The sequence below is a fragment of the Nelumbo lutea genome, chromosome 3 (assembly GCF_056320005.1).
Source record: "Nelumbo lutea isolate HS-2025 chromosome 3, American lotus-T2T, whole genome shotgun sequence".
In the NCBI taxonomy this organism is placed as follows: Eukaryota; Viridiplantae; Streptophyta; class Magnoliopsida; order Proteales; family Nelumbonaceae; genus Nelumbo; species Nelumbo lutea.
The window spans coordinates 93,030,722-93,044,247 of record NC_142686.1 but is presented as its reverse complement, the minus strand read 5'-3'; the positions used below and the strand labels follow the sequence as shown (position 1 = coordinate 93,044,247).

General features: G+C 40.4%; 1 protein-coding gene across 5 annotated transcripts in view; it reads right to left on the bottom strand.

Moving 5' to 3' along the window:
- LOC148866890 (pentatricopeptide repeat-containing protein At5g39680-like) overlaps positions 1-13,526 on the bottom strand; it is a 44,531-nt gene that overhangs the window by 5,511 nt on the left and 25,494 nt on the right. For 3 of the 5 annotated variants that reach the window (XM_088974608.1, XM_088974606.1, XM_088974609.1), the window contains one exon: positions 5,476-5,511. The exons of the other annotated variants lie outside the window; for them this stretch is intronic. The gene's annotated coding sequence lies outside the window, so the exon portion shown is untranslated. The remainder of the gene's footprint in view (positions 1-5,475; positions 5,512-13,526) is intronic. 5 annotated transcript variants of the gene reach the window in all.

The following is a 13,526-nucleotide window of genomic DNA, read 5'->3' as shown; positions in this document are numbered from 1 at the left end:
AGAATGTTGCCTTTGGTTCTACTTTTTCAGAGTCTGTAAGTCAAATTATGTTGAGTCATTGTCGGTTGGGTCATTTACCTTTTTTTGCTTTAAGCCATTTGTTTCCAAAACTGTTTAAGGGAGTCAGTGTGTCCAGTCTCAATTGTGAGTCCTGTCAGTTGTCAAAGCATTGTAGAAAAAATTACCCTATAAGCAATAAAAGATCCTCTTTTCCTTTTCATATTGTGCACTTTGATGTGTGGGGGCCTTACCACTTATCCTCTATAGGGGGTTACAGATATTTTATCTTGTTTATTGATGACTTTTCTAGATTCACTTGGATATACTTAATGAAATCCCGGGATGAAGTCCCAAGACTTGTGAGGCAATTTCATGAGCTTGTTTTAACTCAATTTGATATCAGAATTAGGGTTTTCAGATTTGGCAATGCAAAAGAGTATTTTGAGAAGAGTTTATCCTTGTATCTCTCTGACATGGGGGTTATTCATCAAAGCTCCTGTGTTAGAACCCCTGAACAAAATGGAGTTGCTGAGAGAAAAAATAGACATATTGTTGAAGTTGCAAGGAGCCTTTTGTTTGCTTCACATTTTCCCACAAGATTTTGGGGTGATGTTGTACTTACTGCTACCTATCTCATAAACCGTATGCCATCCAGGGTTTTAGGGTTTAAATCCCTCTTCTGTCTTCTTCATCCAAACAAGGACTTCTTCCCAATTCCTCTTCGTGTGTTTGGCTATACCTACTATGTTCACATTCCAAGTGTGCAGAGACATAAGTTTGAACCGAAAGCCCACAAATGCATCTTCCTTGGTTACTCCCCCACACAAAAGGGTTATTGTTGTTTTGATTCAAAGACTGGCACCCGACATGTCTCTATGGATGTTACCTTTGATGAACTTTCTCCTTTTTATGGTTCCTCTCAGGAAGGACATTGTCCACAGGGGGAGAGTCTGTCATAAGTTTTTGCCCTTCCTCTTCATGTCCCAATTGAGTCTCTTGACAAACCTGTATCCTCACCAAATGAATCAAAGGAGGATCAATCACTTTATACCTCTTGTCCTAGTGCCCCTATTTCTTTACCTCCTCGTCCTATCCATAATCCCAAAGTGTATCAAAGGCAGAGATCCAGGAATGAGCAAGTAGTTTCCCTTACAACAGATGAGGCTCATACATTCCCAATCATAGATGAGATAGCAGGTACTGCTTCAGCTCCTTTGGAATCATCCTTCCCAGACCTTGATGTCCCCATTGCTGTTAGGAAAGGGAAGCGGAAGTGTACTGCACACTGTATTTCCAAACACCTTTCTTATGACCTGCTTTCTCCTTCATACTTTGCCTATCTCTCTTCTGTTGCTTCTAACCCCATTCCTAGGTCTGTCTCAGAAGCTCTTGGGATTCCAGAATGGAGAGATGCCATGGAGATCGAAATGGATGCTCTACATGCAAATGGTACTTGGGAGGTGGTGGATTTGCCTGAAGGGAAGGATCCAGTTGGGTGCAAGGGGGTTTTTACCATTAAATACAGGGCTGATGGAACTATTGAGACGTACAAGGCCAGACTTGTTGCAAAAGGCTACACACAGACATATGGGATTGACTACCTGGAGACTTTTGCCCCTGTTGCCAAGATGACATCTGTGAGGGTTCTTTTATCTCTGGCAGTTCACTTTGATTGGCCTCTCTATTAGTTAGATGTAAAGAATGCATTTTTGAATGGTGACTTACATGAGGAGGTCTACATGTGTCTTCCTCCAGGGATGTATGGGAAAGATATGCAAGGAAAGGTATGTAAATTGAAGAAATCACTTTATGGTCTCAAACAATCTCCTAGAGCCTGGTTTGAGAGATTTAGAGCTGCACTTGTTAAATTCGACTATGTTCAGACACAGTCAGATCATACTCTGTTTGTGAAGAAAAGTAGATCTCTAGCAGTGTATCTCATTGTGTATGTTGATGACATTATAGTGACTGGTGATGATGCCTCAGGCATTCTGGCCCTTAAGTCTTTCCTCCGTACAGAATTTGAGATTAAGGATCTGGGGGAGTTGAGATACTTCATTGGCATGGAAGTTGTCAGATCCAAGGATGGGATTCTTATTTCCCAAAGGAAATATGTTCTTGATTTGTTGTCTGAAACTGGAAAACTGGGTGCAAGACCAGTTGCAACTCCCATTGATATGAGTCACAAACTTTCAGCTTCGGATGGAACTTTGTTGGAAGACAAAGGGGTTTTTTAGAGACTTCTTGGGAAGCTTCTGTACCTGTGCATGACTAGGCCAAATATTGCGTATGTTGTCAGTTGCATTAGCCAGTTCATGCATGCTCCTAGAGATACTCATATGGCAGCAGCAAAACGGATTTTGTGCTATCTGAAAGGCTCTCCAGGGAAAGAAATTCTATTTACCAAGCATGGTCATCTGAAACTTGAAGCCTATACTGATGCTGATTGGGCTGGAAATATTGATGATAGAAGATCTACTTCAGGGTATTGTAGTCTGGTGGCTGGTAATGTTGTCTCTTGGAGGAGTAAGAAACTATCTGTTGTGGCCCGATCCTCCGCAGAAGCAGAGTATAGAGCCATGGCACATGGAGCCTCGGAATTGTTGTGGCTAAGGTCCTTAATGGAAGAACTTGGGATTGATCATGACAAACCCATGATGTTGTACTGTGATAATCAGGCTACCATCAACATTGCTCACAACCCGGTACAACATCATTGAACCAAACATATTGAAGTTGATCGACACTTTATTCGAGAAAGAGTCTCCTCCAGAGAAGTGTGTCTTCCATTCATTACTTCTGAAGGACAATTGGTAGACTTTCTCACCAAGGGCATTTCCAAGGCAAGGCTTCATCATGACACTGGCAAGCTGGGCATGATTAACATCTATGCTCAGCTTGAGGGGGAGTGTAGAGGAGATGGGCTGAATGGCCCATAGGACTGTTTTTCAACTATACTTATATACGGGTATACATATATATATTATGGTTTCAAAATGTTTGCAAAATGGTTGTAATTCCCGGGATCCATGTGAGTAGAGAGTGTAGCACTGTTCCTTGCAGCTGAGGGAGAGGTGCTCTCTTGTCGGGCAGTGTTTGATCATTATGGGCTGAGAGGTTAAGTGTAAGACCATTGAGGGTAATACCTGATGGGCAAATCTTGCATCTGCCCACAGTCCCTGGGTTTTTATAAAGTGGCTTGGCCCAGGGACCACTTAGTGTAAGTGCTGGGCCCATTAAGAGCCCATGTGATGGGCTCAAGGGGTTCACTAACAATGTATTCGACCAGGCCTTGTAACAGAGGCTGGGCTGAACCCATGTAGCTGATGTGTAGATCAATGTTTGGGTCCCACGCCATACAAAGAAACACAACTGGGCAGCAGTTTGAGAGGCTAATGAGCACATAAGACTTATTGGGCCTAAAGCCCATTTCGAACTGGTTTAGTTAGACTAGTTAAAGAGGGGCGGATCTGGGACTTGGATCAGCAGATAGGATAGGGTTTTACCCTATCCACTCAGAGAGTCTAGATCCAAATAGAGATTTGGATCTGGGAACCTCCTAATGAGATTAGGAGAGAGCTGATCCAATCTGCAAATAAGATAAGGACTTATCCTTATCACTTAAAGAGAGTCTAGATTCAAATAAGGATTTGAATCAGGAAACTCCTAATGGGATTAGGAGTTGATCTCTTTAAGTCTATAAAAGGAGGGGGCGAACCATTCAGTTCATCCAAAAATCTCAGAGATCAGATCTCAGATCACACAGAGAGAAGACAACAACAGTGTGACTGCGCCATCTTCTCCCTGCCTTCTCCTCCAGTTGCCGCCACCTGCCAGTTCGATCTCCGGTTTTGTAGGAGCGATTAAGAATGGTTCTTGATATCAGTTTTTAGAGAAAGGCTTATCTGAAGTTGTGCTCACAGCCTCCATCGAATCCTTGCTAAAGGGTTCGGTTCTTGGGAAGAACACTGCTGATTCTGCTCCACCTAGGGCTGTTCATAAGAAGACCCAACGCGACCAAACCGACCAACCCAGACCAACCCAACCCAAATCGGTCGGGTTTTCTTCAGCACCGGTTGGTTTCGGGTTGTAAAAAATCATAAACCGATGGTTCGGGTCGGTTTCAGTTTTCACATATGAAAACCGAAACCGAACCAACTTAGTAGTTAGTAGTTACAACCTACTTAGTTCCTACTTAACTAAGTTGTCTCTATCCTAGTTACAACCTAACTTAATTTCTAGTCTTGTAGTTAGGAATGACCTTAATGGCAAGTATTATAAGACAACTAGACAAGGAATTTTTTTGGAAAAGTTTAAAGAAAAGAATCAAAGGATCCTAGTTTTTATGGTCTTTTACACCAAATAGGCAACCAGTTACAATTAGAACTAGGTGTCCTTTTTTACTTAGATTAGAAGGTTTCTTGAAATATACAAATTTTAGTCTTCTTTCTCTAATACAGTTTGACTTTCTATTTTCTTGATAACTTCTATTCTAACTTGGTCCCCCCCCCTACCAATTTCAGTCTTCTTTCTCTAATAGAACTAGGTGTCCTTTTTTACATTAAATTTCAGTCTTCTTTCTCCAATCTACCAATTTATTACCATGGTTGAACTTAGAGCCAAAACCGACCCAACCTGACTCAAACCGACCAGATCGGTTTTGCTTAACATAGGGTCGGTTTCGGTTTCAATTTCAGGTAACCTGACCAGGTCGGGTCGGTTGGAAAAATCTCAGTAAACCGACCCAACCCGACCCGTGAACAACCCTGGCTCCACCCTACGCTGTGTCATCTTCAGTGGGAGTAGTCTTTGGAGACTTCTTTGGGCATGAACACCTTCATTAAAGGATATTGTTTCTTCATATCAGGTATATCCCTCTCCTACCTTTTGGTTTCAGATCTGGTTTGGTTCTTGGTTCAAGATTGATCATTGAAAATGCAGATTTTCTAAAACAGGGAATGTGATTCCCAGATGGGAGAGAGAAATTTTTGAAATTTCGCCCAACCTACCTGCAGGGTTCGACCATCCATATGATGGATCTCTCATTCCTTCACCAACTACAATTTTCTTTCTTACACTGTTACTTAATTTACTATACAATTTAGCACTTCAGACTCAGGACTTGGGATCTTGTATTGTTAATATCAGTTAGACTCATGCCCTTACCTAGTAATCTCATTAAATGAAAAAAAAAAAGCTCTTGCCTAGTAATCTCACCAAACTTGTATTGACCAAAAGCATAACCTTGCACACATGCTAGACGTTCATTTCTTCAGTCCTATTCTTTCTCTTTTTATTTATTTTTTAGATCAGCAAGCTAGCAACAGATAGGAGTCATTTAGCAATTTAAGACAAGATAAATGGACAGAAAAGAAATTTTGCAATCTTACAAAAATGAGTGGGGTTTGTATAAGTGAATTACTTATTGCAGAAAGATCTATAATTAGAAAAATATTTTGTAAGCAAGGAACAAACCTGTTGGCAGATTGTTGAGATCAATGCCAATGGTGTCTGACAATTAAGCACATATCCATGTCAAAGTTAGATGGAAAAAAATCAAACAAGAAATTCAAAAAGATAGGTACTGAGAAAAAAAAATCCCTAAGAGAAGTTGAAAATAATCAGTGGATCTATGGAATTTGGTGCTAGCCAAGTGACATCATGAAAGAAGAATAATGGTAATCAACATCAAGGTACACCTTCCTGAACTCTTTCTCTACAGACATGGGACCTATGAAAAGACATGCCTAGCAGTGTGCTTTTTCATGGTTCCCACCATGTTTGTGGCTTCCTAATATTTCCATGACATATTTCCATTACAATGAGTAGTGACACAAAATTTTACAGGAATCAACATATTCCCCAACAAATGCTACCAACATTATGTGGAGTACAAGAGATATTTCCATTTCCATGGGGAGTGATACGTAATTTATTGGAATTGACATATTCCTCAAAAAATAGTACCAGCACAATGCATAGTACAAGAGATAATATTATAACATGTTTTATTGGTGCAATGTGTTAGAAGGTCAAAGGATAGAAGAGAGAAGAGAGAAGAATTGAGTGGGAGTAAAAAGGGTTCCCCTGAGGCACATATTACATAGTTATTAACCATAGTTGTCAAGGCGACACCTAGGCGGGTGCCTAGGCAACAAGGTGCCCTTGGAGGCTCACCTCACCTAATTGCCAAGCAGTTTTGTATGTTGTGTAATAAAATACTTTTATATTCTTAATTTTTTGAGATTATAATTATAAAATAGACATTATTAAACTAAAATATTCATTTTGTGTGTTTATACTAATTTCCTTTTAGTATTTTCTAATTTGTTTCGGTTGAATCAACACAGACGTTGCTAACTGTTGTATTGAACCCTCAAAGGCTTCAAGTCCTGAACCAATAAGTAAGGAAGAACTTAAATTTTTGTCTAATCAACACATTTTCTTCTTCTTCTTCTTCTTCTTCTTCTTCTTCTTCTTCCACCTTTTCTTTTCTTCTTTTCCTATAACAAAAATAGGGGTGCAGCCCCTATATATATATGTTGTTAGTTGTTTATGTATTCAGGTTTAGTACCATAAGGGTACTGTTGTAATTTCTCCCTTGTTTACATTGTTTGGCTGTACTAGTATAAATAATAATATATCATTCTTTCGCCCCCAGAAGTTCTGAAGGGGCTTTCAGTCCTCTCGGCTCTCCTCTCCTCTCTCCCTCTCTTCCCTCCTCTCATCTCTTCACTTTCTCTTGCTCTTTCTCAACATGGTATCAGAGCAAGTCGTCCAGGCCTGAAGGGTGGTGTCAAGCAAACCTGTTGTTCAATGTCGAGCAGATAGTCTTTTCATCTCCCAGGGCTGTATCCATCGAACTGCTAATCAGTTGTATTCAGTTCGACCTAGAAGTTATAGAGACTTTTCATCTTCCAGCCCAGAAGTTGTATTCATTGTCTATTCGACTGTAGAGAGGCTATCATCTGAGGTTCATAGAGGGAGTTCTAGTTTACAGAGAGGCTATCATTTGAAGTTAAAAGAGGTACTGTTCATTTACTGTTCAGCTGCCCTACGGATTGATTGTTTATTGATTGACTGTTCAGCCGATTGATGGACTATTGATGGACTGTATTTCTTTAACAAAGCAGTTGTATTCGACATTTTTTTTGTATTTCTTTACCCCTTCGATGGACTGTTGATGTCCTAAAGCAGATATTATATTGATCTTAGTCATTGACTGTTCGGCTACCAGACCTGCCGATTAGGGGTGTGGTGAACTTCACCTTGTTTTTTCTATTCTGTTGGAGGGTCATATGACCTCTGTACAATTGTAGGTCATACATACCTGATTATGTACTGCAACTGTAGTGTTTTTTTTTTTTGATTCCTACAAGACCGTAGGTTATACAGACCTGTTCCAGTACTGCAACAACAGTGTTTAGTCTTTGCTCCCAGTGAAACCGTAGGTCAGAAGGACCTGTTTCTGTAATAGCCTTGTAAGGAAGTACTCCTTTGGTTGCTGTTTTTTCTTAAACCAGAAATCATGAGTAGTGAAGATTCAGCCACATCTGGAGTTTCCTCAATGCTGAATGGAATGGGTGGGGGTGACCTATCCTTTCCTATGGCTGTTGTCCCTCTTGATGGTTTAAATTACCTAGAGTGGTCAAGAGGGATCAAGTTATACATCACTGCAAGGGGGAAGATAGGCTATATTAATGGGAGGATAAAAGAACCATCCTCCGGGAGTGCTGAATATGATAGATGGAATCAGGAGAACAGTATTGTTATGTCCTGGCTCTTGGTTTCCATGCAACCTCAAATCAGGAAGAATTTCATGTGGGCTGAAACTGCGAATGAAATCTGGGAACAAGCAAAGTCTACATATTCAGAATTGCGACACTATGCCAAAATTTATCAACTGCAGGCAGCATCTTCTACTTGTAGACAGGGGGAGAGGTGTTTATCGGTCTATTACTCTGACTTAACATCTGCCTGGAAGGAGTTGTATCACTACCAGAGTGTGGATTGGAAGTGTGATGAGGATGCTAAGAAGTACAAACTGCTTGTCTCCCAGCAAAGGGTGTTTGCATTCTTACATGGTCTGAATCCTATGTATGAATCTATCAGAATTCAGATTCTCAGCTCTAAGGATCTCCCTTCTGTTCAGGAAGTCTATGCTCTTGTACAATCTGAAGAAAGCAAGAGAAATTTGATGAACAACCCTGGTGGGGATGCTGTTGTGCTAGTTGCAAAAGGGGGTGTATCTACTGGTGGGGGATCTTCTTCCCGGAAAGGAGATCTCTAGAAAAAAACAGAAGATAAGGAAAAATTGTGGTGCACTCATTGCCAGAAACCCCGACACACCAAAGATACCTGTTGGGATCTTCATGGGAAACCAAAATGGGCTCAAGATCTGACTAAGAAGTAAGGTACAGAGGTTAATAAGAAGTACGGACAGCAAAATACAAAGAAACATCACATGGCCAACATGGCTACTCGGGCGCATCAGCCCCCCATTTCTATTGTGACTCAGACACATCTCACTGGACCTGACCCGAGGGAGGACATTATGAATTCCTTCCGTGACCATTTAGAGCTCTATGGTAGAGCAATTCGTCAGATGGATACTCCTCCCTCAACCTCATTTGCATTTACGTCAGGTTACCCTGCCACTGCTTTCCATGTTGCTTCTCACACCCATGACTCTCCATGTTAGCATTCATGGGCTATTTGAGAATGGATGGGATGTTGGGGTGTCTTTTAGGGTTGCTAGAGCTTCACCTTGAAAAGCAATACACAAGGTCCTCTCACTCTTCCTCAATCACATCAGGCATAATCTTAATGCAAGGAACAAGGTAAGATTTTTGGAGGACCTAAGGAAAGATGTTGGAAACTCAATCCTCACTTGAAACCAAACAAGTTTAAAACTGGAAGGAAAGGCAATGCTCATTTGGCCACAATTGGTAACGAGGGTTAGTCTTCTGATGTGACCATTCAATCTCATGACTCCTCTAACATGATGGATAAACTTTGGAATCTTCTATTGCACCTGGAAAAGAGTGGTGCATCCTCCTCATCTGGTTCTAGTAATCTATCCAATGCATATGCTAACATAGGTATTACACTTGCTTGTTCCACCTCTAGCCCATGGATTGTTGACTCTAAGGCTAGTGCCCATATGAATGGTAAGCCTTCACACTTTATTTTGTATAAGTTAATCCCTGGAAAAGGCAAGATTACTGTTGCAAATGGATCTCAGACCCCTACCTTAGGTTAGGGAGAAGTCAAAATTACCCATAAACTTTCCCTTGGATCTGTTCTTCATGTTCCTCAATTTCATAAAAACTAGTTATATGTCAATTCTCTTAGCAAGTCCCATAATTGTTTTGTAACCTTTTTTCCTACGCGTTGTGTTTTTCAGGATCTGAGCACGGGGAAGATGATTGGAAGTGGGCATGAAATCAATGGAGTCTACCTTTTTTTGAAGCTTCAAAATATGGATTGTTGATCCAAAATTAGTCTTGTTCTAATGAGAAATTGAGTCTTTTGCAATTGTGGCATTGTCATCTTGGTCATATGTCTTTTAAGTCTGTAAAACTTTTTTTTCCAAATTTGTTCAGTTCAATTTCCAACTTTAATCCTCAATGTGAAGTTTGTCATTTATCCAAAACAATGTAGAATCACATATTTTGCGGGTAATAGAAGAAGTAATATTTCTTTCCATTTAATTCATTCTGATGTTTGGGACCCATATAACACTCTGTGCATGGATGGGTATAGATATTTCATTCTCTTCATTGATTACTACAATCGATATACATGGCTTTACTTGATGACATAGCGTGATGAAGTTCCTATGATTGTTCAAAATTTCATGAATATGGTGGAAAGTAGAAACCTAGTTTGAGAAAAGAATTAAGATAATAAGATCTGACAATGCAAAGGAGTACTTTGAAAACCACCATCTGTGTTTCTTGGAGAACAATGCACTATTCACTAGAACTGATGTAGTCATACTCCACAACAAAATGGGGTTGCTGAGAGGAAGAATAGACATGTGGTTGAAGTTGCTCGTGGGTTACTGTTCCAAACTCAACTCATGTTCCTACTCATTTTTGGGGAGATGCTATCGAGACTGTTGTGTATCTTATTAACCAGCTACCATCAAGGGTGCTAAATCTTTGATCCCCTCACTAGCTTCTTCTTCCTAATGAACCAACCTTCAGTTTACCTCTTAGGGTCTTCAAATGTGTCTATTATTTTGGTCATGATATGAGTCCTTCGAGACATAAGTTTGATCCTAAGTCTATTAAATGTGTCTTCCTTGGTTGCTCTCTTGTTTAGAAAGGTTATAGATGTTTTGATCCTTAATCTGGTCAAAGATATGTTTCAAAGGATGTTACCTTCCTTGAGTCCTCAACCCTTTTCCAGTTATCCCATCTGCCTCTTCAGGGGGAGATTGCCAATGAAGATCAAACTCCATTCTACCTTCCTGTTCCTATTTCTGTGTCTACTACTTCTTCTTCTTCCACTCATCCTTGTAATGAGGGCATTCCTTCCCCTCCTCCTCCAGGGTCCACCCCTTGTGTATCAGCCTCAATCTTGGCAGCAATTCTTCGTCAAGTGCAGTAAGAGGGTGGCTCTTGAATCTGAATGCCCACCACAATCTAATCCCTTGGACTCAAGTAATCTTAAACCTCCTAGTACGTCTATTATTGACCCTAAACTTAATCTTCTTGTTGCCCTTTGGAAGGGAAAGAGAACATGTATCAAGCATCCCATTACTAGGATAATCCCAATAAGTCTTTGTTTAAAACTATTAGTTACAAAGATATTAGCTCTGGTATTTTGAGTTTGACAAAAAGGAAGACGGGAGATACTAAAAGATTAAGAGTGTAGAGAACACTGATGTGGTCCCCACTGTGTTCGTATAGTTAGTTGTTATGTTAGTTATTTCAGCTTGTTAGTTAGTAGTTATTTCAGGCTTATTAGTTGGTCTTTTTGTCTTTATTAATTTGCCATGTAAGCAAGGGCAATTCAGCCCTTTTACAATTAATTGGATATGAATATAAATTATAAGAGGGGGGCGAAATTGTTGTTCTATTACTCTCTTTTCAGAACTCTATCTTCGAGTCCTCCTCTCCTTCTCTTCTCTTCTTTCCTTCTTCTCTTCGATCTTTGTTTGTTTTCTTCATCAATATTTAAAACAGATTGTAGTCTTGTTCGACTACTTGGTATCAGAGCACTCGATCTAGGGTTTCTCATGTGGGTCTAATTCAGCCAACCACATGAGAATTATCTAGGGCTGGAAGTTTAGAAAGATCATTCCTTCGACTGGTTCTTGGAGGTTACCAGGAGTCTTTAGCAGCTGTCCAAAGAATGGAGAGTGTTCTTGGTAATCAGGAAGAATCAGAAAAGAATTAAGTGATTAAGATTGAAGGTGCCGATCAGAGTTTTCTGGGTAAATTTATGATCAATGTCAGTTTTTTTATCAAGATTAAAGGTGCCAATAGCAGCCTGTTGATCAAGATTGAGGATTGAAGGTAGCAATCAGAATTTTCTGAAAAAGTTCTTTCTCTTCTTGAGGCCGGCAGCAGTAATAGATAAGTTGGCATCAGTTTTTTCATAAAGTTTTTTTTTTTTGAGATTGACAATTAAAAAAGAAAACATCTTTGTTTATTCTGAGAGGTGCGGCTGGAAAATCTCTCCTTTTTTTCACCTGTTTTAGGGTTTTTTAAGAGGAAAACCTAAAATTCAGGTCTGTTATTGATTCCGGGGAAGTAGTTGAACTTGCTTCTCTCATCTAAGTTTGTTTCTTGCTCTTTGGAAGGTCTAGAACAATGTTTTAAAACACGGAGGCGTAACGCGAGGCATTCCACTACCTAGAGGAGTGAGGCATAGTTCAGAACGCAATGAGCGTAAACCTTCCGAACACAAGGAGGCGTAAACCTCCTTAAGAGGAGGGGGGTTAGGAGGAGGATGAAGAGGAAGGGGGGATCTCATTTTTTTCTTTATTTTTAATGAAAATCTTTTATATTAAGAAGATAAAGATGCATAACATTAGTTGAAAGGGGGGTTTTGTCAAAGAGGAAGTGAGCTCGCCAATGCAGAGCAAGACCCCCCTAACTCGAAAAAACAAATTGGGCTGCATCGAAAAGGGGGTGGGGGGTCTGGGGGGCAAAGCCCCCCAGTCAACAAGGCAGGGGGCAAACCATTTTCTTTCCCCTTATCTTTTCTTCCCTTCCCTTTCCTTTCCTTTTCTTACCTTTTCTCTTTTTTTCTTCTCTTTCTTTTTCTTTCCCTTCCCTTTCTTTTCCTTTCATTGGATGTGCATGAGGCGCATGAAGCGTATGCCTCTAGCACACCTCATGAAAAAAGCGCAAGAGGCGTACGCCTCAGAGGTGTCAGCACCTCTGGCATATGCCTCAGGGGGTTTTGGGAGCGCCTCGCCCGGAGGTGCGCCTCCAAGCGTACGCCTCCCATGCCTTTTAAAACACTGGTCCAGAAGAGTTGTTTAAGAGCTGTTAATTGTTTCTAGGTAACTACAGAATAAATCATCATCCTAGGCCGGTTGTTATTAGTTTTTTGGGTTCAATTTTCTTATTACAGTGATTTAAAAGTCTTCTTTTAATTAACTTCTAACCAGGAATGGAGTTTAAGAACCAAGGGGAAGGTGTTTTGGAGACTGATGATTCAGGTGACATGATTGAGAACACTTTTCAGATTACAACTATTAAGTTTGATGGATCAAACTACTTAGAATGGGCCCAATCAGCCATGATGACCATTGTGGGTAGAGGAAAACTGAACTATTTGTTGGGGGATGTGAAGGAACCAACTAAGGAGGATCCCACTTATGATAAGTGAGTTCAAGAGAGTTATTTGGTGATGACATGGCTATGCAACTCTATGCAGCCACACATCAGCCAAAACTACTTGTGGGCAAAGACAGATAAGGAAATATGGGATGTAATGAAAGAAACCTACTCTCAGCCCCTTAATGTTGCTAGGGCTTATGAGCTGAAATGTGAGGTTAAAAATCTCAAACAAGAAGAGAAACAGGTCTTAGTTTATTTTTCAACCTTGAAATCCTTGTGGCATGAAGTTGACCACTTTGAAACAATTGAATGGGAGAGTCAAAAGGATGCACAGACTTATAGAAAGCAGGTTGAAACTAATAAGGTGTTTGAGTTCCTGGCCGATCTGAATTCTGAATATGATATTGTGAGACAGCAATTGCTGACAAGCCTGTTCCCTAGTGCACAGTGAAGAGACCAGGAAAAAGGTTATGCTGCAACAACAACCTTTCGAATCAGCCTTGGCAGCAGTTAGACCTAAGTCTGGAGGTAATAAGGAGAGGGATAAGAAGAAGGAAGCTAAGAGGGACCTAGTACGTGAACATTGCAAGAAACCTTAACATACTAAAAACACCTGTTGGAAGTTGCATCCTCATCTAGTTCCAGCAAAACCTAGAAACAAAAAGGGGAATGCTAATATGGATGTTAACGCTGATGGTATAACCTCATCGGGCACAAGAGGCA